Source organism: Pantherophis guttatus, chromosome 5 (assembly GCF_059756535.1).
Source record: "Pantherophis guttatus breed Tessera chromosome 5, ASM5975653v1, whole genome shotgun sequence".
NCBI classification, from domain to species: Eukaryota; Metazoa; Chordata; class Lepidosauria; order Squamata; family Colubridae; genus Pantherophis; species Pantherophis guttatus.
The window spans coordinates 112,310,354-112,330,352 of record NC_142067.1 but is presented as its reverse complement, the minus strand read 5'-3'; positions in this window follow the sequence as shown (position 1 = coordinate 112,330,352).

Here is a 19,999-nt window from a genome sequence, read left to right as displayed (position 1 = left end):
CATCCTGAATAAAGTGGATTCCAATTATGCTAAAATTTATACAACACACATATATTGGCCAAGAATTTCCCTGCGCTGACGGCAACAATACTAATTGAGATACTCTCTCTCTTAGGAGAATGCCCAAGCCAACCGACTGAATCCAGTTGTGTTGTGAATTAGCAAACTACCTGTCTTAGAAGAAAAATTAGACTCGGGAAATTCAAAGCAACAGATAACCGTGAAGTTGAAAAACAGATTGAGACATACTTGGGAGCAGTACAAAGATGCTTGGAAATCACTTTTATACAGCAGCAAATCCCCTTAAGGTTTATTTAGTATTATTCTTTAGCTTTATTTAGGAGCCAAGGAGCCTACACGTTGAACAAGGTTTGTCCCTTGGGTGACTCCTGCTATGATTAAGGTTGCATGGAGGACTATGTCTTGGTTTGCTTCTTTGTTGACATCTCTGGTTATTACTTACTAGCATTTAAATAGAATGGGATTTTCTATTTGCAAATAAATGGAGTAATACTGATAAAGAAGGGAAAATTCTATAACAGGGGTGTCAAACTCCATTTCATTGAGGGTGGCATCAGGACTGTATTTCACCTCGAGGTCAGGGGTGAACTCCAGCAGGTTCTGATAGATTCTGGAGAACCAGTAGTGGAAATATTGAGTAGTTCAGAGAACCAGCAAATGCCACCTCTGGCTGGCCCCAGAGTGGGGTGGGAATGGAGAATTTGCAGTATCCTTCCCCTGGAGTGGGGTGGGAATGGAGATTTTGCAGTATCTTTCCCCTGTCACACCCACCAAGCCATGCCCACCAAGCCACACCCACAAAACCCATAGTAAAACAATTTGGATTTTACCACTGCTCAGGGGGTGTGGCCAGAGGGGGTGTGGCCAGCTTGACATCACTCGTGTCAGTGCTTGTGGTGGCTCAAGCACTCTGCCAGAGAAAACAGAGCTTGGGAGGGCTGTTTTCACTGGCAGAAGGCTGCAGGAGGTCATCACAGCAAAAAACGGAGGTCGGGAGGGCTGCGCACAGCCCTCCTGAGCTCAATTTTGGTAGAGTCATCACAGACTGGTCCTTTGCTGTTTCTGGGGGGCGGGGCGCACAGGCCAGATCTAAGCACCCTGTGGGCCAGATCTGGCTTATGGTCCTTGAGTTTGACACCGCTGTTCTATAATATTCTTATGACATGGGAACTTGCACTGGATAGTTGTCCAAATATACAGGAGTGTTATTAGTGGTATGGTTTCATTCATGCATTAACATCAAAGTAGTATCAAAGTAGCTTTGTCATTCAGCTTTATGCAAGGTTCTTCATAAATAGGCCCCACAGTAAGAATTGTTCCAGATATTCAAAATGCAGGCATATAGTCAGATGCATGCATCAGGGTTATTAATCATTATAGTAATCTCAATCTCAAACATTACTCCCTTTGATTAAAAACTGGGAATGTGTTTCTGCTACAGATTTAGATCTTTGACTGACCTTTGCAAAGAAAAGAAAAGAAAGAAAACAATCCCTTCCCAACAATATCATCCTGGTTCCCCCCACCCCACCTCAGACAGAAGAATTATTGATGTGTACTTGTTTATCTAGGAGGGATACAAATTATTCAGCAGCTACAGTTAATGCATTTTCTTTTCCTTTCCAAGGGTAATCTCAGAAATTATTGTCACTCTATCTTCAAGATATGAATTTGGTGCCCTAAACATTTATGACTTTTCTGATATCTTGTATGCCAAAAGAGAAATTGATACATTCAACCCTGCTCTAAACTAGGCATTTTATGAATGTTGCTGATGAATGCATGTCATAGACGTTTAAATCAATCTCTTAATATGATTTCGCCTTCTGTTTAGCTATCATTGCTCCACAGAAACAGTATACAGTAGAAGTGCTGGCTGAATCCAAAGCTTCAAATTTTAGTGAGAAGGAAGGAAGGAAGGAAGGAAGGAAGGAAGGAAGGAAGGAAGGAAGGAAGGAAGGAAGGGAAGGAGGGAGGGTCTATTGTGACATTTAGGTTGCAGAAATTCATATTACTGATAGATAAGTAAGGTATCTATCCCTTAAGACAGGGGTCAGCAACCTGCGATTCTGGAGCCGCATATGGCTCTTTCATCCCTCTGCTGTGGCTCCCTGTCACTCAAAATATACATCACAACCGCCAATGTGCGACACCACGGGCACACAATTTATCGAGTTTTTTCCACCCCGGTAGGCCAACCATGGATAAATCCAAGAAAAGAAAACTTTCAGAAGAAAACAGAACGTTTAATTCAACTACATATGCTAGTTTTGTGGCTACTCAGGAAATAGTCAGGCATGGGAAGGGTTTTGTGGCTCCTGGTGTTTTCTTTTCTGTGGGAATCAGGTCCAAATGGCTCTTTAAGTATTTACGATTGCCGACCTCTGCCCTAAGAGATACCTAAAGCTCAGGATCTTCTCCACCAGCTAGTGGTTATTTGCAACCCAGTTACATTAGCATTATCTTGCCTCGACTGTTTTTCCAGGGAATGATCTTGATTATTCATTTATGAATTTTTTTGACTTTTGATTAACTAAATATATAAACATATGAGTAAAATCATTCCATTGGTATATAATTTGCAGTGAATATTTTTTGGGAGAAGCCCTTTAAATAAATTCATCCTAGTGGCTTCCATTAAAATATGCACTCGTTTCTCCACTCTTGCATTTATTTCTCCCACCCTCAGATTTACTACTGCTGGGAGCAGCACAGCCAGGAGGGAAAGAGGCCAGCAGCAGCAGGTGCAGCAGGCCCAAAAGCCTGGCAGAGGCATGGGGGTGGGGAGGCGATCCCAATGTAAGACTTCAGTTCCAATGTCTCAGCAGCAGTAGCGCCAGCAGGCAGGGAGGGCACACTGAGGGTTTGCTCTGTTGCGGCCTCAGGCAAGTAGATGTTGGGACAGAGGGCAGGCCAGCGGTATCAGTGCAGTGGTGGGTTGCCCCCGGTTCGGTCCGGTTCTATAGAACCAGTAGAAAAACTGGCAGGAGGCTCCGCCCACCTGCCACAACGTCATCACGGGTGATCTGCGCACGCACTCCTGTTGCAAACTGGTAGTGAAGGTAACCCACCACCGCTCCCACTCCTGTCAGCCCCTGTGCTTGCTGCTTCCTGTAGTTGAAAAAAAAAATAAGACATCCCAAAAAATAAGGCCTAGTCCTTATATTCGAGCCCAAAAGAAAATAAGACCAGGTCTTATTTTCAGGGAAACACAGTATATCTCCAACCGAGTGGGAGGTTACTGTTCATCCAGCAGGAGAAACAAGGCTTCTAGGTTGCCATTTATTTTATTTATTTATTTTATTTTTTAAAATTTTATACCGCCCCCTCTCCCGAGACTCGGGGCGGTGAACAGCCAAAATTAAAAACACACAATACAAACATTGAAATACTATAAAACGAAATTAAATTTATCTTTGGCTTCCCCAAATTTAAAACCCCTTACCCATAAAATTTCCCAATTAAAAGATTTTTAACCCAGCCCAGCTTGCTGAAATAAAAAAGTCTTCAGGGCCCAGCGGAAGGTCCGGAGGTCCGGGATCAGTCGTACCCCTGGGGGTAGCTCATTCCAGAGGGTGGGTCCCCCCTTGACCATCTAGCTGAGATATTGGCCTTACAAAATGTTCAACAGGTATGATTCTTGAGGCGAAGTCTGCCAATCTCTCTTCAAACGCTTTCAGATGTTCAAGAAAGTGAAAGTGCCTCAATATGATGGAACTATAGAAATGACTTTTCTATAGTCATTCTAGATTACAAAATATTTTCCATTTAGATGCATAAACTGAAAGATAAATTATTTTTGCGTTATCTTATCTAGCGCTTGTTCAATTGAATGAAAGAGACTATTGGGAAAGAATTCATAGGTTGGTGAGTGTTTTTCTTTTTACCATAATTATGAAGTGGCCAAGATGCTGTGTGGCTTGAACAAATTTCTCTCCATTGGTCTGCAGAAGTTTTGTTTCCTACCCTTCAATTAAGTCACAAAGAAAGACTTGGCTTTTTCCAATAGCTGTGCTATTGTCACTGCTAAGTGGGAATCCTGTTTTTGAGAAATTGTTGGATAATTTCCCTAGATATATATTTTTCTCAGGAAATGGTATTAGAATAACAATTAGCCCTTTAAAAAGGTAGAAAAGGTAATAAAGGTAGAAATAAAAGAGTGTTTTGCAGTTTGAGATAAAATAAAAGATGGTTGGATTATCATCAAATTATAGGATTGGAAGGAACTTTAGAAGTCACCTCCTGCTCAGGGCAAGTTCTATCAGTGCATTTCTGACAGACAAATATTAAGCTTCTGTTTGAAGTTCTCCAGCAAAAGGAAAACTCACATATTTGTGTGGCACCCTGTTCCACTGATATCTAATAAACCTCAGCTTTTTTGAGCATTGGTCTTTTTGATACAGTTTCTTTAACAGATTAACAGAGTTGGAAGGGACCTTATAGGTCATCTAGTCCAACCCCCCGCTCAAGCAGGAGACCCTATACCATTTCTGACAAATGGCAGTCCAATCTTTTCTTGAAAGTCTCAAGTGATGAAACTCCCACAACTTCCAAAGGCAAGCAGTTCCTTTGGTTGATAGTTCTCACTGTCAGAAAGTTCCTCCTCATTTCTAGGTTGAACCTCTCCTTGGTCAGTTTCCATCCATTATTCCTTGTCTGGCCTTCAGGAGCTTTGGAAAATAGCTTGATCCCCTCCTCTCTGTAGCAGCCCCTCAAATATTGGAACACTGCTATCACGTCTCCCCTGGTCCTTCTCTTCACTAGACTAGCCACGCCCAGTTCATGTAACCATTCTTCATATGTTTTAGTCTCCAGTCCCCTATGAGTTAATGATCTTATATTATTTGTTTATGTATCTCTTCCCCCATTTTCCATCCATATCCGTTTTTACACGCAGCATTTTAGATAGCTCAGATGTTAATTTTCATGTGCTATTTGAGAAAAATATGGGCATGTTTCAGGATCCGATATGGATCTTATCAAGCCAATGGGTTCTCTTCTTTGCATTATCACTGTTAATTCAGTTCAAGAGAGCATCCATTGCCCAGTACTGGTAATAGGAGAACATTATTCATCACACCTGAGAAAAATGGTGGCAAATTTATATCAATAGCAACAGCTCTTAGACCAGGGGTCTGCAACCTTAAACACTCAAAGAGCCATTTGGACCTGTTTCCCACAGAAAAGAAAACACCGGGAGCCACAAAACCTGGGTGGGCATGGCCAACTCGATGTCACTCACTTCTGCCAATCACATGACCCCTCTAGCCACGCCTACCCAGCCAGTCATTAGGGCAGAGAACCAGTTGTTAAAAAACATTGGGAACCACAAAACCCTTTTGACATATCTCTCTCTCCTCCTCCCTCCCTCCCCCCTCTCTCTCCCTCTCTTTCTGTATCTCTCTATGTCTCTCTCTCTCCCCCTCTCTCTGTATCTCTCTGTCTCTGCCCCGGCTGCTTCTCCATCCCCCGCCGTCACACTTACCTTCTCAGGCCAGGCAAGGAATGACTAGGAGGGGAGGGCAAGAGTTGAGGCCAGCCAGTGGTGGGATCACCCGACAGGGAGCCACAGCAGAGAGCCCAAACAGCCGCATGTGGCTCTGGAGCCGCAGGTTGCTGACCCCTGGCTTAGACTTATATACTGCTTCACAATGCTTTACAGCCCTCTCCAAGCAGTTTACAGAGTCAGCATCTTGCCCCCAACAATCTGGGTCCTCGTTTTACTGACCTTGGAAGGATGGAAGGTTGAGTCAACCTTGAGCCAGTGAGACTCGAACTGCTGGCAATCAGCTGTCAGCAGAATTAGCCTGCAATAATGCATTCTAACCACTGAGAATAACTAGAGGTTTAGTAGGGCTGCCTCTCAGTACCGGAATATTTTCCTCATTGTTCTAATGATAGAACCAGTTGTGGACAGTCAGGAAAAAAAGTATTATTTAGTGGCAAAGCAAATGAAGACAAAATGAAGACATAGGATTACTATCCTATTCACAATAGGAATGATAACCAATGGTACAATTGTGGGAGAGCTGAGCTCTCTTTACTTTTCTTGTTCTACCTTGAACACAATTTCTTGTCAGGAACTCTGGTTTCAGTTTAGCCCAACAGTCACTGAATCTTTTCTTCATTTTTATTGCCAGTGACATTGTTTACAAAACTGTATTGTTAAAAAAAATGCACTGACTTGCTGATACTGCTATAAACAGAACTGGACTATGAGTCTTGAGAGATTATTCTGAATGAATGTCAACACTTATCCAAAGCAAATGCTCTCACGGGCTCCAAAATTGACAATAGCTAACTTGCCAACAGAGTTAAAAGAGGAAAAAGGGGGAGGAGAGTTTTCTGACCTGAATCATTTTTTTTACAAGGTCTTTATAAACATCTCAAGTCAATTTGGAACAGATTTTCCCTGTTATATGGTAGATATATTTGCTTGGGCTTCATTAGTTCCCTTAGAAAGGTTCTGCAAACAGAGGGAGGAGATTTTTTTTAAAAAAAAAAGGAAGAGGGGGGGGTAACCCATCAGTATCATTGATGGAGAAAATCTATGTGGTCATTAACATTCAGCACCAACTTGATGGTACATAATCAATTTCAATCTTTTTTTAAAGTATCGTATAGATTAGGTCTCAACCACTTTTTCAATTCAAGAAGAAAAGACAGAACCATATAGATAGCTATGAATATAGGACTAGCATTTTAATTTGCCCTTTGTTTGCCTAAAGCTTGCTCTAGACCGGGTCCAAGTCAGAATGGATCATCTTTGGACTGACCAGAGGCTCTATGGGCTGTTACCAGTCCATCAAATCTGGTCCTTGCAGCAGGACAGGTGATTTTTCCCAGACCTAAGATATGTAAAAGGGATGTGGTAGCTTAATGGCTAAAACACTGAGCTTGCCGATCGAAAGGTCAGCAGTTCAGCGGTTCAAATCCCTATTGCCACATGACAGGGTGAGCTTCCGTTACTTTATTTTTTATTTTTATTTATTTTAATCAAATTTCTACACCGCCCTACTCCCGAAGGACTCAGGGCGGTGAACAGCCAAGATAAAATACAAATAATACAAATATTAAAAAATCCCTTAACATTATTAAATATTTTGGCCGAAACACAGATTAAAACACCCAATTTATAAAATCGCAAATTAAAAATTTAAAAGAGGAGAGTTAGGCCAGCTTCTGCCAACCTAGCAGTTTGAAAGCACGTAAAAAATGCAAGTAGAAAAATAGGGACCACCTTTGGTGGGAAGGTAACAGCATTCTGTGCACCTTTGGCTTTTTGTCATGCCGGCCACATGACCACAGAGATGTCTTCTGACAGCGCTGACTCTTTGGCTTTGAAACAGAGATGAGCACCGCCCCCTAGAGTCAGGAATGACTAGTACATATGTGTGAGGGGAACTTTTACCTTTAAGATATGTAACACTTTCTTGATACTCATGAAATCCAAAAATAATACTTGGGGAGAAACAAGGACACAGGCTTTTTTTTAAAAAAATGTCACATGTGTATTTTCCAGTAAAAGTTGTCTAACAGGAAAGAGCATCTAAGGCTTCACAAGCCATTCAGTGGAGCTGCTCAAGCAGTTATTACTATTCTCTGCAAGCTAAGGTTAACAGAGGTCTTTCCTAGTGCCGGAATTTAAGATTCATTATTTTATTCCCTTAAGATGAAAATTCAGTCAAAAGAAAACATTGTAAAATGCCAGAATCAGTTTCAAATTAATTAGGTGTTCCACCCTCACTCTGTAGGGAAGCCTTTTTTTTTTGCCAACACCCAAAGGGAAGGGACTGAAAGAAGAAAAAAGGTGCCTTCAAAAGAGACCAATGTTTCAAGAGACACAAAAAGGAGAGATTTAAAAGTTGCTTCATTTCTCTGAAAAGCATGTTAGACTTTCCCTGCCACACCCTATATTACCTTCTGAAAGCTCTTTTGTGGGCATGAGATAATTTTGTTTCTGCTCTTCTTGCTTCATTTTTTAAAAAAACAATAACAAAAAGGCACCCTTCTTCCAGAGTGAGCAGACACTCACACTAAAGTAACTCCGATTAAACATCAGTGATTTGGTCTGATTCAAACATAATGAGGTGTTTGTTATTTTACAAGTCTGAGGTAACTTCAAAATTTGGTGATCAGGAGGAGTCCTGGAGACAGTTGGCATGGTTGTGACAGCTTCCTTTTCATGAACATCTGAAGCAGGGGTGAAATCCAGCAGGTTCTGACAGGTTCTGGAGAACCAGTAGCAGAAATTCTGAGCAGTTCGGAGAACCGGCAAATACCATCTCTGGCTGGCCCCAGAGCGGGGTGGGAATGGAGATTTTTCAATATCCTTCCCCCAGGAGTGGGGAAGGAATGGGGATTTTTCAGTATCCTTCCCCTGGAGTGGGGTGGGAATGGAGATTTTGCAGTATCCTTCCCCTGCCACGCCCACCAAGACACACCCACAGAACCAGTAGTAAAAAAAATTGGATTTCACCACTGATCTGAAGGCTTCAGGGAAAGTCTTCCACTTCATATATCTTGAATGTCATACTGTATATTCCCTTTAATATTATGCCCTTGGCTGAAGAGTCATCCTCAAATTAGAAGGAGGATCAAGATGGAGCAATCAGGGAATCAGACACAGCTCCACCCTACCAACAATAGTGTGATGATATCAGGACCCGATATCACCTGGCTACGGTAATTCAGACCCTACCCTGGAGGCTCATCTACCAGCACATGTAAAGACAGAGCCAGAGAAATGCCAAGCTGCAGAAACACCTAGCACAAAGTTACTCAAGAGCTTCCTGATTGATCAATGCTAACTATTTTCAGAAGATGAGAGCTTCCTGTAGGTAATTTACTACTATGGGTTATTCAGAAAAAAAAAGTATTTCTGAGACATTGTTGCTCTAAGGAGAGAAAGCCTTGGCCTTTCTGAATAATAGATAAAATTGTCTGATTTGGTCAGTCAGTTTCATACTTAGGAGAGACATTGATTGGTTTGCAGAGAGCTCAAGGGAAATGTTCTTAAAATACCTAGATTTCTATTGTAATGGATTTAGGCAGCTTATGATAAAATGTTCTTCACTTCTTCACCACTGCCCTGTTGTGGCTTTGTTCACAATCCCAAAGATATTTTTATTAGATGGTGGTGTGGAGACAATAATTTGGTCCTTAACACCAATAAGACCAAGGAGCTTATAGTGGACTGCAGAAGGAATAGATCAGATATCCAGCCCTTGCTTATCAATGGAGACCGAGTGGAGCAAGTGGCCAGTTTTAAGTTTCTGGGTGTTATCATAAAAGAGGACCTGACCTGGGATGCTCACACTTCAGCACTGGTCAAAAGAGCCCAACAGAGATTATGCTACCTTAGATTTCTCAGGAAACAACAATTGAATGAAAAATTGCTGGTGACCTTCTACCGCTGCACCATAGAGAGTATTTTAACTTACTGCACCTGTGTATGGTTTGCTAATTGCCCAGTGGCAGATAGGACAGCACTCCAGAGGTTTAACATCATTGCCCAGAGGATCATTGGTTGCCCTCTGCCCTCTTTGGAAAAGCTTTATAGCTCCCACTGCCTTAAGAAAGTTCAAAACATTATATTTTTTTGAATATTTTTTTTTATTTTTATACATCTCATTTCGTAAATGGTTTGATTACCGGGTTTCATACATTCCAACATAAATAATCATAGCAGTATTATTCTTAATCATTCCAGTCCTTTTTCAGTTTTGAATTTACTAACATATAATTTCTGCTATCATTTTTCTTTTTTTAAAAAAAAAAATTAAACAGTTTTTAAAAAACAAACAAAACAAACAAAAATAGATATTTACATCTTCTTCTTTTCAACATCTTTGCATCAATAATCCATATTTATACATTTTCTCTTTCTTATCTTTATCTTTTATACATATATTTCTAGTATATCATATATATATATATATATATATATATATATATATATATATATATATATATATATATATATATATATATATATATATATTCTCTTAGTCTAAATATTTTATTTACACTTAACATAAACAGGTACCTAGTTTCCTTTCCACAATTTATATCTTCCCATTTGTTTCCATATTCCTCCACCTAATTTAACCATTGTTTAGTTTTCTTTTGTCCCCCCCTTCCCCCCCTTTCTCCTCCAACCATTTATACCATTTCTCCCAGACTAAGTAGTATTCTGTGTCATCTTTTTCTTGTATCTCCTTTGTGTTCAAAACATTCTTAAGTTCAAAACATTCTTAAAGATCCATCTCATCCTGGGCACCCTTTTTTTGAACTATTACCATCTGGCAGACGGTACAGGACAATCAAAACAAGGACAAATAGGCTGAAAAACAGCATCTATCTCAGAGCAGTAACTATATTGAATTCTACAGTATAGTGCAATATTAATGCAGTATCAGGGGTTTCAATTCAATTCAAGTGTCAGCTTCTGTTTACTTAGTGCTCTACATTTTGCATACAATTATTATTATTATTTTCTTAATTGATTTCAGGCAAGGTAAGTTGCTTGTAGATGTGCCAAGTTTCAATTGATCTTGAAAAGAAGAGGGTTTTTTTCCCCCCAACACTAAAGACTAATCTAGATTATTCTTGGGATGAATGCCTTATTACTTTCCCACAATTCATTTAAACAGTCATTCGGATTTCAACAGTGTTTCACCAATAACATCTGGAGGTGTCAATCTTACTTATTATTCAAGAATCCCAGATGTTTTATCTCACTGCTCTTCACACCCATCATAAAGACATTGAATTTTAGCTCAGAACAAATTCTACCTTAGCTACCATTGTGGTTTTCTTTTTCTCCCTACCGTGAACTATTCACACCACAGTGGCCAAAGAAGTGGTTTACCCTTTTATCTATACACTCTGATAAGTAGAGATAGAGATGCAAGGACAGATTATCTTAAATTAGGATAATACTTTAATAATGTCTGATTTTAATCATGTGAAGTTTGCAATCCCAATCTTGGTTTGCCTTGCTCTGAATGAGCCAGTTGTTTCTAGCTGCATAAATTAGCACATTGTACATTACACATTGATTACTGTTCTGTGTAGGCAGTTAAAACAGATAGAAGAATGACAAGCATAATAACTTTTATCTCCTAGAAGATATGATTTTCTACAAAGCAAAAATTTGATAGCTTTAGTTCAGGGGTTCTACTTACCTTTACTACCAGTTTGCAACGGGATTGCGTGTGCGCACTTCACTCCCACATTTACCTTGCTTCTGCGCATGCACAGAAGTTTCTGCTCATGCGCAGATCGCTTCTGATGATGTCAGGATTAGTGGGTGGAGCCTCCTGCCGGTTTTACTACCGGTCCGAACTGGAGGCAATCCACCACTGCTTTAGTTGTAAGCTTTGTTGTTGTTAGTTGCGAAGTCATGTCCGACCCATCGCGACCTCTAGGCCTTCCTGTCCTCTACCATCCTCTGGAGTCCATTTAAGCTCACACCGACTCCATCTTCAGTGACTCCATCCAGCCACTTCTTTCTCTGTCATCCCCTTCTTCTTTTGCCCTCAATCTTTCCCAGCATTAGGCTCTTCTCCAGTGAGTCCTTCCTTCTCATTAGAGTTGTAAGCTAGTAAACTAGAATTAGAGGCCCAGAATGGGAGGTTAAGGCGTCAGGCTAGAAACTGAGAGATTGTGACTTCTAGTTCCACTTTAGGCACAAAGCCAACTGGGTGACTTTGAACCACTCATTCTTTCTCAGTCCAAGAAAGAAACCAAGGGCAAACAACTTCAAAATCTTGCCAAGAAAACTGCAGGGACTTGTCCAGGCAGTTACCAGTAGTCAACACTGACTCAAAAGCACAAAAACAAGAACCACTCCTACAATTATTTTTGACCCTACAGCACTAAAGATATATCTGGGTAGAACTGGCTTCCAAGCAAAAGTGCCTGAAATTTAAGATCTGCTTCAAAATTTTATTTGGGGAGCCACTTACTGATTCTGACAATAGATGAGAAGCTGCCCGGCATCACTTTTTCTCCCCTTCATTGTGTCTCCTATATTTAGACAATTTCACAAGTTTTACACTTTTACAGTTGGAGTTTTGTGTATGGATCATTAACCCAGCATCTTGCCTAATTTGTCAATTGTAAGAATGAAAAAAAGTTTCTTTTATTTTCATGCAAATATACATAATTTCTACTTCCTGAACGGAGACAAAAAACTTGTAAAATACAAATGAGACCTGACATTCAGACTGCAATTTTTCTTCTTCTTTTTGTTGTTGTTGTTGTTGTTGTTGTTGTTGAAATGCAGATTACACACCCACCCACATACACAAGAAAGAGATGCATTAGACTGATTGGGACAATGAATGAGTTTGGAACAAAAGGAGTTTCAAAAGTTTGGTTTGTACAAAAGGAGAAACAAACACCCAAAACTCAGAGATCCTTTAAGGCTGTTTTTATTTTTAGTAAGAAAATTGTAGATTGAGAAATTGATTGGACAGTAATCCCTAGGAAATATCGGGATTATGTAGATTACATTGTAAGGTCTACAAAAGGAGATTGAGAAGAAGAAACAACCCATCATCTTAGAAGTTCTACCATGTTTCTTAAAATAAAAACATTCAGGGAAGTTTGTATGATTAAGCATAAAGACTGACTTGGAGAAAACTTTCCTTTTTATTGTTCCAATACATCTATGTTTATATATCTATATCTATATTTATATATTAAGAACATGCTTCATAAGCAAAGGTATTCTTGCTACCAGTAAAAGGTTTCTGGTTAAATATTCTTGGCTATCCATCTTGATTCTAATTAAAGCTTAATTCCTCTACCCAAATTAACCTAAAAGTTCTTTTTAAATATACAGATAAATTATTATTTGGGGGGCGGGGTGGGGGGGACTAAGAAAATAGTGCCATGGTCAGATAAACCTTAGAAGTAATTGAGATGTGCCAATCCAAAACACTAACACAACTCAATTCCTAATATGATTCAATCTGGAAACTTCCCAACATCAAATTGAGAAGTAACAAATACATTTTATATAAATGATCTATACATTTGCAGATAAGTATGGGTTCTTCTCTTGAAAAAAGATTGTACTTGATTTCTCACAGAGGCACTATATTTGTTTTTCTTAGCCTAGCTATTTGATTCAATAGAGTAAGAATCAAGGAACCTGTGCAATACTGCTATTCATTTCCTAATCAGGTTGTTGATTCTTTTGCTTCGGGTCAAAATCACTATGCTCTTCAACTGAAATTCAAAACTGCTTGTGAAATAGTTCTTTTTTTTTCCCAAAAAAGGATGGACATTCTGCTATGTGGCACCAAGATCTACCCAGGTTTTAATAGAATCATAGAATTGGAAGGGACCCTTATGGCCACCGTCAGTTTCTGAATCCACGTTAAAGGAAATTGTGTGTATGCTTGAAGTCATGCATTCAACAGAATCCCACTGTCTCGCTTTGTAACCAGTTCAAGGCTTTTATTTGGAGTCTTCCTAATGCTTCATCATCTTACTTCTTACTGTTCTCTTTGTCTCTGAAGCCGAACCCATATTTACAAAGCTTTGCTTTTGTCCTTTTGCTTTCACCGCCTTGCAGTTTTGAATGTCACTGTAATCTGATAGGATCTGTGGAACGTCACATTTGTTTTATTGAGGTTGTTCACTGATACTAGGAGTTTGATCAGAAAGGGACAGAGAGTTGGATCCCCAGTTCAGGTTTGTAAGGACCTTAATGAAGCCATGAACTTTGGCTGCTTCCCTTCCCAATCAATAGAAAACTTTATTTCATCCTAAGAATAGAAATGTCAGGATTGAACATATTAAATTGCTGGCCTTCCACTGGACAAAATGAGAATCTTAGACACTGCATTGAAATTTTCCAAGGGCTTGAGCCAAACACCTAAGGATTACCATATTTTTCGGGGTATAAAACACACCAGAGTATAAAACGCACCTTAGTTTTTGGGGTGGAAAAAAAGAAAACAGGTGATTGGCAGGTGGATTGGCCTCCTAGAATACCCCAAATCAGCTGTTCCCAGAGGTGAATTTTAGCAACATCGTGAGCTCTGTGCCTTGCTTTTTTTTTTCTTTGCTTTTTTTTCTGCCTCTGAAACTTCTGAAACTCTGTTTCAGAAAAACCTTTTTTTCCTGCCTCTGAAAGCCTCAGAAACAGCTTCAGAAAAAAAGCCTCTGAAGCTCTGTTTGGGGGCTTTTTTTCTGATGCTTTTTTTCAGCCTCTGAAACCTCCGTTTGAGAAGCTGGGTGGGGCTACATTCGGAGTATAAAACACCCAGATTTTCACCCTCTTCTTTTGGGAGAAAATGGTGCATCTTATATTCTGAAAAATAAGGTACTTAACATCCCTTACGTGCTTCCATTTTCCAGTTTTCTTGCTTCCTTCCATTGGTTCAATTTTCTTTCCAATTAAAATTGCTTAATAATTTGATGTCTTGCATGAACCAAAGCAACAGAGAAATCCTCGTAACAATTTACATGTTCCATTCTCACAGTAAATATATTCCCACAGACCCAGGGCTCTGAGCGACAAAGGCTTGCATCTCTACAGCAATTAATTTTGAAGACATCAAAATGAATAGCATATTTTTTTTTTCATTTCAAAGCCTAACCATAAGGCTGGTGGAAAACCTTTGGGGAAATCACTACATACAAAAAGGTAATGTCCCTTGGGGGGAGACATTAATATAACAGAGGATTGATCTCGTGATATTAAGACTACCTTAAATCAAGAGCTATATAATTATTTAACTAAAATTTCTAAACACGGCTGGTATTTTCTTATTAAATCAATTTTACTGAAATGAGTCAGGCCAATCATTTTTAATTCATAATTTAATTTAATTTTAATTCATAAACAGAGGGATAGAATCAAGATCACGTGAAGTATTAATACCACTTTATAATGCCTTGGTAAGGCCACACTTGGAATACTGCATTCAGTTTTGGTCACCACGATGTAAAAAAGATGTGGAGACTCTAGAAAGAGTGCAGAGAAGAGCAACAAAGATGATTAGGGGACTGGAGGCTAAAACATACGAAGAACGGTTGCAGGAAACTCGGCATGGCTAGTTTAATGAAAAGAAGGACTAGGGGAGACATGATAGCAGTGTTCCAATATCTCAGGGGTTCCACAAAGAGGGAGTCAAGCTATTCTCCAAAGCACCTGAGGGTGGGACAAGAAGCAATGGGTGGAAACTAATCAAGGAGAGAAGCAACCTAGAACTAAGGAGAACTTTCCTGACAGTTAGAACAATTAACCAGTGGAACAACTTGCCTCCAAAAGTTGTGACTGCTCCAACACTGGAAGTTTTTAAGAAGATGTTGGACAACCATTTGTCTGAAGTGGTGTAGGGTTTCCTGCCTAAGCAGGGGGTTGGACTAGAAGACCTCCAAGGTTCCTTCCAACTCTATTATTCTATTCTATTCTATTCTATTCTATTCTATTCTATTCTATTCTATTCTATTTCAAATAATTTTATCTGAACACATTTTTTCTTCTTCTGTGTTTCATCCTATGGAATATTTTTAAAGGAGCAATTGTTCAAAACCTCTAGTTTGTGTGTGTGTGTGTGTGTGAGACAGAGAGAGAGAGAGAGAGAAAAGAGGACAAGAAGGAAAATAATTCATGATTATAGTTGTTGTTTTTTTCAATTAAGTGGTATAATTGCTCCTAAAGTGCATTTACGGTCTCCAAGGAAGCATAATAGACTTTCCCATTATCTACAGCTCAGTGACATCTATAAATATATGTTAAGGACCATTTGTAGACAAAAACTGCTCTTAAACTTGTGTGTGTGAGAGAGAGAGTTAAGAAAACAGAAAAAAGAACAAGAAAAGAACTCAAGGAAAGGACAATGAGGATATATTTTTTTTTCCCCAATGGTGCAAAATCTTGCATAAAGTCGCACCTTTGTGAAGTGTTAGGAAAACAAATGTGAGGTTAGATCAGCTATCATTACTCCAGTTATTAAATTCTACATACAAAATATTGGGACTACTTCAAAGTGTTATTGAGCTAGCATGGACTTTAAGAAGAATGTGGTTGGTGGATAGTAGAGACCAGGGGTGGTATTCACTTACCTTCACTACTGGTTCACAAATGTGAGCGTGCACATGCACAGAGCCCTCGGCGCATGCACAGAGCGTCAAAAAAGGGATGTGATGAGGTGGGCGGAGCCTCCCGCAGCCGCCGCTACCGTTTTGCCTGAAACAGATAGGACACCACCACTGGTAGAGACTATAAATTTGCATTGAATGTGTGACTCATTTTTTGAATATGCTTCTCCCCCTCCCCTCTCTCTCACATACACTAATCATCTTTTCTTGTTTTTGCATGATTTTATTGTGTCGTTTTTAGGCCGTTGTGGGTGACCCTTCTCAGAAGACAATGTCCTTATACTGTTTTTAATCAGCTCCTCAGGCAGCCTGGCCTCTTATTGCCTGAATTGCAAAGGTCATATTGTGATTTAATTTTCCAAAAAAAAAAAAAAAAAAAAAAGACTATATATAACCAATGGCTATTTTTCTTTCTTTCATTCCTTTCAAATATTTTGTTCTTAATCTGTATTGAAAGGCCCTATTCTAAAAATAATAATAATAATAATAACTTGAAAGCTTTATCAAAGAGATAATGGCAACATTTGGACTATATTTCTCTTGCGGCTTATAGACTGTGATGATCACAGAAATACATCATTTGTATTTTTAATGGATGCAATAACCGCAAAGCATAGAGCCGGTGATGAACACCGCTAGTGAAGCACGAGATCAAAAGGATGATGGATATGCCAAAGGGTGAAATGTGACTAGAACCAACTATATTAGATAAAGTAAAAAAAAAATATCCCTAGATTTGAATTGAACTTCTGGTGACTTCATGAATACCAAGCATTAAATGTAGGGATCTTTTGCATTTTCTATGCCTTAATAAGGGATGCCGTGGCTCAATGGCTAAGACGCTGAGCTTGTCGATCGAAAGGTCAGCAGTTCAGCGGTTCGAATCCCTAGTGCCGCATAATGGGGTGAGCTCCCGTTACTCGTCCCAGCTTCTACCAACCTAGTAGTTCGAAAGCACGTAAAAAAATGCAAGTAGAGAAATAGGGACCACCTTTGGTGGGAAGATAACAGCGTTCTGTGTGCCTTTGGATTTAGTCATGCCGGCCACATAACAATGGAGATGTCTTAGGATAGCGCTGGCTCTTTGGCTGTGAAACAGAGATGAGCACTGCCCCCTAGAGTCGGGAAGGACTAGCACATATGTGCGAGGGGAACCTTTACCTTATGCCTTAATAATGCAGAGAACCATGGTAGATGTTGCGGTATTTTGTGAGCCAACTAGATAATTCCCTTGATACAAATAAATACAAACATAAGAAGAGCTTTGGTGTAAGACCCTTCTGTGCTCAGTGGCAACCAGATGCTTATGTATACAAGAGGGCCATGAATCCTCACTAACTGATACACATTGCTTCTGATGTTGCAGGTGAGATATTATTATCACAGCTATTAGCCATCGATAGCTTTATTATCCATGAATTTGTCTAATGCAGCTATATAACTTGTTGTCTCGTAATTAATGACAGGCACAGAGCAGATGCAGAACATAAAGAAGGAAGGGTTACCTATTCCCTTCACAGCAGAAAAAAGAATATCTACGTTCATACAGCATAAGGCTAGAAAGTTAAAATACTTTGTTTCAGTTTATGTCATTTTAGACTTGACATTTCACCAGATTGCTCACAGGACATGTGTCAACCAGGGGTGGTATTCACTTACTTTCCCTACCGGTTCGCAAATGGGAGCCCATCCGCGCATGTGCCCAGCCTTCTGTGCATGAGCTTTGCTGGTGCACATGCCTTCCGCGCTTGCGCCCAGCCTCAAAAACATGCCTAAATAGGATGGCATAGAGCCGGTATCAGCTTGCGCTGCAAACCTGGGTATGTAAGAAATGAAACGCTACAGCCAGGATGCTTCTTTGTGGCATGTAGGTTTAATCCATCTCCAGATCTGCCGCTGACAAGGCTGATGTTTAATGCTATACAACACAAAGTCGACGTTGGGAGCTGCCGCCTCCCAATGCCGTTTAAATAGTCGCACCGACGAACACAGTAATCAGTCACACTTCCGGGTCTTCGCCGCTGTTGCTTCTGTGCAGAGCGCGGCGTCAGTTCATAGTGTCATCTTCTTCAGTCAGCATGGCGGCAGGGAGTCAGGGTAAAGATGCCTCATCTGGCCGCAACATGACCGGCTGCCTAACCCGTTGCAAACACCACCACCAACATTGTGCTCAACACCCACCCAGCCACCCTAACAAGCATTTCGCTGCCAAACATGAGATCTTCCAAGGCATCTGGGGTCCTTGCAAGTCGTTCCTATGTCCTGATGTGTCGAATGGATCTCGACAGCCAGAGGTGTGGGCGGGCGGGCCACCCACAATTTCTGCTACCGGTTCGGGTGAACTAGTCCGAACTGGCTGAATACTATCTGTGGTGTCAATCTTGAAGCTGGTCTCACCGAGGCCATTTTCCAGGCTTCAGTGTTGCCACACTGGAACTGAGGGTTAGGGAGGGTGGAACAAAGATTGCTGGGCTTTTGTAGCCAAAACAAAATGGTTTCTCCTGTGAATCAAAGACATTCCAACAGCTGGCTGGAGATAGGAGGAGGAGGAGAGCAGTAACCAGGCAACTGGCTAGCACCTAGATTGAACCATGTGACTTATTGTATGAGGAAAAGGGAAATTTTCACTTTTTAATTAGGTGAAAACCACGGGAACTTTCAGAGTTGGTTTTCACTAGCCTGTGTCAATATGATATCCCCAAATAAAACTGTTTTTTGAGGAATCTACCTGCCTCAGAGTTCTGTTTGCTATGGGTATATTACTTGGAATGCTGACAACATGTTTGCTCAGTGTCCTGTACTTGTCCTGTTAGATCTGGCACACACTGGATCCCATCTACAAGAGGGTGTCATCTGGCAGGCCCCAGGAAGATAATCTTTTCTACTTTGGCGCCTGCCCTCTGGATTATCATTGCTCCAGAGACAGGATTTCCTCTGATTCTGCTGGTTTTTGTTAAGGTATGGAAAATTTGGTTTTGCCTCTCTTTTCTTTCACCCAATTATACCATAAATTCCAACATTTGTAATAATCAGAATCTTTTTGGTTCCTAAGTAATTTCGTTAACCGGTCTGCCTCTGTGCATTCTGTAATTTTCCAAATCAATTTATTTTCTGTGGGTATTAATTCATTTTTCCATTCTTGCGCGTATAGTATCCTAGCTGCAGCAGTGATGTGGAGGATCAAATACCATTTTTCCTTAGTTATTTTGTCTGGTTTCATTCCTAATAAAAAAATCTCTGGTTTCAGCTCTATATTATATCCTGTAATTTCCACTATCCAGTTCCGAACCTTGGACCAATATTTGCCTGCTTTGGGACACGTCCACCATTGGTGGTAGTATGTCCCACAACCATTGGTAGAGAGGGAAATGAAATGGATTGTATTAGTGGTATAGGCACAGATTTGTGTACGTTAGATGTAATAACCTTGTATGTATATATGTAAAGTATTGTATTTTTAAAAATGAAAATAAACTTTATTTTTCTTTTTTTAAAAAAAATAACATTTGGTTTTGCCATCAACCCTCGTGCCCTGATACTATGGGTTTTTTTTCCCCATGTCAGAAGCACTGAAGCACTTTTGTGATGAAAGGATCAACCAGTGACATTACTGTTGCCCTTGGATGCACAGCTGGGAGCCCTTTCATGTCCCCATTAGTTGCCCACCAACTTAAAGTGGTACCCATCTGTTTAATTATGGTCACCCGCTTTGGAACTGCTGGATCAGCAGGAGTGGGAGTGAGTGACGAGAACTTACCCTGCCACACAGCAGTAACCAGGTCTCTAACACGAACCTGGTAATTGTCATGACAAGTATCCTGACCTTGTGAGCCACCATGCTCCTGTAGTA